Here is a 4,355-nt window from a genome sequence, read left to right on the forward strand (position 1 = left end):
CTCAACCTGATCTCAGAGCATTTTGTATTATTCTGTACGTAAATTTGAGACACTTCATTTAGTATGATATGTTAGGTTTCGTATGGTRTGTATTAATTTATGGATGTCCATYACCAATTTCATATGATATGTTACGAATTACAATTCCTATTATATGTTACGAATTTGCAAAACATACAGTATGTTATGAATTTACGAAACGTATGATATGTTACAAATTCTAGCTAGGTGGCTAACATTAGCTAGGTGGGGTGGGCCGTCATTGTAAATAAGAAATTGTTCTTAACTGACTTGCCTAGTTAAATACCGGTTAAATAAAAAAATTACAAATACAAAACAATCTAGGCTAGGGGTTAGGTTTAAGGTTAGGGTTAAGTTTACAAGTTAGGTTAAAGGGGTAGGGGAAGGGGAAGGGTTAGCTAAAAGGATTAAGGTTAAGGTTAGGGGAAGTGTTATGGTTAGGGTTAGGGGAAGGGTTAGCTAAAAGGATTAAGGTTAAGGTTAGGGGAAGTGTTATGGTTAGGGTTAGGGGACGGGTTAGCTAACATGCTAAGTAGTTGCAAAGTAGCTAAAAAGTAGTAAGTAGCTAAAATGCTAAAGTTGACCGTGATGAGATTTGAACTTTCATCCTTTGGGTTGCCTTAGATTTCAAACTGTCTTATGTAACCATACTAAACGAATGGTTATCATACATTTTCTATGTTAGGTCTAGTCTATGTGTTAAGATATTTTATCACGGTTTAAGATAAATGATTAAATAATTCTACACAGAAACTTAACCATTAGGATTAGAGGTTATGTAGCATGTACATGGGAAGAGAGGAATRTATGTGTGTGCCTAAAGAAAACTAAGTGGATCATTAACCTATGTTTGAACCGACCCAGCTATAACTCTGTGGAGATAAGACAAGACAGCGAAAGCTCCTCCAGGTTTTCCGTATCTGGGGGGGGACTGGAACTGTCAGCTAAGTGGTAATAAACTGTGGTGAGACTTCAGGAGATAATCCAGATATAGTGTGTAATGTATGTGCGTTAGTATGTTGGAATGGACTTTTGAATCAGCTTTGTTCTTGTCGGAGAGAAGGAGGGACATTTAGGACGCTATGACGTGATGTGTGATATATAAACTAATGTACGTGGTATTTTGAGTAGAGATCTCTCGAGAATAAACGCTATTGGTTAATTTGGAGACTGGTCTTTGTCTATTTTATGCAAATAAGAATCTTACAAATTCTTAGAAACTGACAGTGTTTGCTTTGTTATAATTTATTTGGTTAACGAACACATAGCAATCAAATTCCTTTATCACTATGAGACCAGGCTGCATTTCTATATAATTATGTAGGCCTATCATTATCTCAAGTACTGCATGCAGCTTTTCCATATTTAGTCATCAGAGCCAACCTCTTTGAATGTAAAGTAAAACCCTTAATGGCCCTCTATCAACCATCAGTAAAGAAGTCAAGCATTCATCCTTTCATAATTGGTTGCATTACTGGCATGCTTGTAAAGGCCCACCTCCGAGGAAGTATTTAGAGTAATTMATGTCGTAGTGCAGAAATTCTTGTTCTTGTTCTTGTTTAGATTCCACCTCAAAGACTGACTTAGACTGCTAAAACATATTATGGAATTGGGGATGGGAACGTTGTGGTGATTCCCACGTGTAGCAGAGAAAAACCAACAAATANTTCTCAATAATCTTGGATCATTTCTCAACCTGATCTCAGAGCATTTTGTATTATTCTGTACGTAAATTTGAGACACTTCATTTAGTATGATATGTTAGGTTTCGTATGGTATGTATTAATTTATGGATGTCCATCACCAATTTCATATGATATGTTACGAATTACAATTCCTATTATATGTTACGAATTTGCAAAACATACAGTATGTTATGAATTTATGAAACGTATGATATGTTACAAATTCTAGCTAGGTGGCTAACATTAGCTAGGTGGGGTGGGCCGTCATTGTAAATAAGAAATTGTTCTTAACTGACTTGCCTAGTTAAATACAGTTTAAATAAAACATTTACAAATACATAAAAATCTAGGCTAGGGGTTAGGTTTAAGGTTAGGGTTAACTTTACAAGTTAGGTTAAAGGGGTAGGGTTAGGGTTAGAGTTAGGGTTAGGGGTAGGGTTAGCTAAAAGGATTATTAGAAGGTTAAGGTTAGGGGAAGTGTTATGGTTAGGGTTAGGGGATGGGGTTGGGTTAGATAACATGCTAAGTAGTTGCAAAGTAGCTAAAAAGTAGTAAGTAGCTAAAATGCTAAAATGCTAAAGTTGTTCTTGATGAGATTTGAACTTTCATCCTTTGGGTTGCCTTAGATTTCAAACTGTCTTATGTAACCATACTAAACGAATGGTTATCATACGTTTTCTATGTTAGGTCTAGTCTATGAGACCAGGCTGCATTTCTATATAATCATGTAGGCCTATCATTACCTCAAGTACTGCATGCAGCTTTTCCATATTTAGTCATCAGAGCCAACCTCTTTGAATGTAAAGTAAAACCCTTAATGGCCCTCTATCAACCATCAGTAAAGAAGTCAAGCATTCATCSTTTCATAATTGGTTGCATTACTGGCATGCTTGTAAAGGCCCACCTCCGAGGAAGTATTTAGAGTAATTCATGTCGTAGTGCAGAAATTCTTGTTCTTGTTTAGATTCCACCTCAAAGACTGACTTAGACTGCTAAAACATATTATGGACTTGGGGATGGGAACGTTGTGGTGATTCCCACGTGTAGCAGAGAAATACCAACAAATAGGCCACTGATTGACAGCGGTCAGTGTAACTAGCTTGCATGCTAACCTTAGCTAGCTAATGAGCGTTATATGAGTACCATTTAAACTAAGACTATATTCTTTGTTCTCTCTGTTATAATTTCAGCAAGCTAGCTAGCTATACACTGACTATACATTACATTAAGAACACCTGCTCTTTCCATGACATAGACTGACCAGGTGAATCCAGGTAAAAGCTATGATCCCTTATTGATGTCACGTGTTAAATCTGTCATTGTAGGCCGTCATTGTAAATAAGATTTTGTTCTTAACTGACTTGCCTAGTTAAATTAAGGTAAAAATAAATAAWTAATTAAATCCACCTCAGTCAATGTAGTGGTGTTCTAAAATACAATCATATCACACAATTTGACCATTTATAAAATCWTCATGTATTTTTTTCTATGTAGACTAGCTTAAAAATAAGTGAAATCTGACAAATGATCCAATGGATTATGATAATTAGCTGGTAAAAAAAGGGAAAGTGTAAAAACCTTACTTTGCCCCCTATTTTAATTTTCTCCATGGCAAGTCGGTCAAGTGTAGGTTCGTCACTAGTTAACACRGCCACAAAGTCATAAAACAGGATTTTAAACCTAACTCTCACTTTAACCCTAACCTTAACAACACTGCTAACCTTAGCCTAACCCTAACCTTAAATTAAGACCAAAAAGCAMATTTTTGTTTTCATGAATTTGTATGATATAGCCAAGTCTGACKTTGTGTCTGTTTTTATCTAGTAGAAACCCACATGTAGACTATTGAGAAAAGCTGTTTGGCTCTCAGTCGACTCGCGAATAGGAAGAACTTTGCAGTGGAATAAAACAACAACATTGCCATGCTGGTGGGTGRTAACATTTAAAGAAAACCCAGCCCTGAAACGAAATGCAGGCTGAAATTAATTTGCACATCATCTAATAGGAAAAGATACGGAAGACTCACGGAAACATCCGAAGTCATACATTCAGATTTGGCACTTCAAGGCCAAWTATATCATACTTTGAATAAAATGATGACTTAGTGACTTATATTGTTGTGCAACATCGTAGGTAAGCTGTGGCCATCATCTTTTAGCTGTAAAAAGTGGATTTCTACTGGTGTGGGCGTTTAATAATGATAAGTAAATTGCTGGGTTGGTCTCCTTACTCTGAGTTCCCCTAGCCTCTGTCCCCCTATAGGCTGAGTCACTGCAGGATTAACCGAGCATGACCTCGTGACCCCATCTGCTCCTAGGACTGTTGACATCCACCTCTCAGAACAGTTGTCATGGTGACAGACACATTCTCACCCCCCATAAAATGTGTATGTTAAATACAATACACAATTGGCCTTGAAGTGCAAATCTGAATGTATGACTTCGATGTTTCCGTGAGTCTTCCGTATCTTTTCCTATTAGATGATGTGTAATTATTTTCATCCTACATTTCGTTTCAGGCTGGGTTTTCTTTAAATGTTATCCACCACAGCATGGCAATGTTGTTGTTTTATTCCACTGCAAAGTTCTTCCTATTCGCGAGTCGACTGAAGCCAAACAGCTTTCTATCATAGTCTACATGTGGGTTTTC

The sequence above is a fragment of the Salvelinus sp. IW2-2015 genome, linkage group LG12 (genome assembly GCF_002910315.2).
Source record: "Salvelinus sp. IW2-2015 linkage group LG12, ASM291031v2, whole genome shotgun sequence".
In the NCBI taxonomy this organism is placed as follows: Eukaryota; Metazoa; Chordata; class Actinopteri; order Salmoniformes; family Salmonidae; genus Salvelinus; species Salvelinus sp. IW2-2015.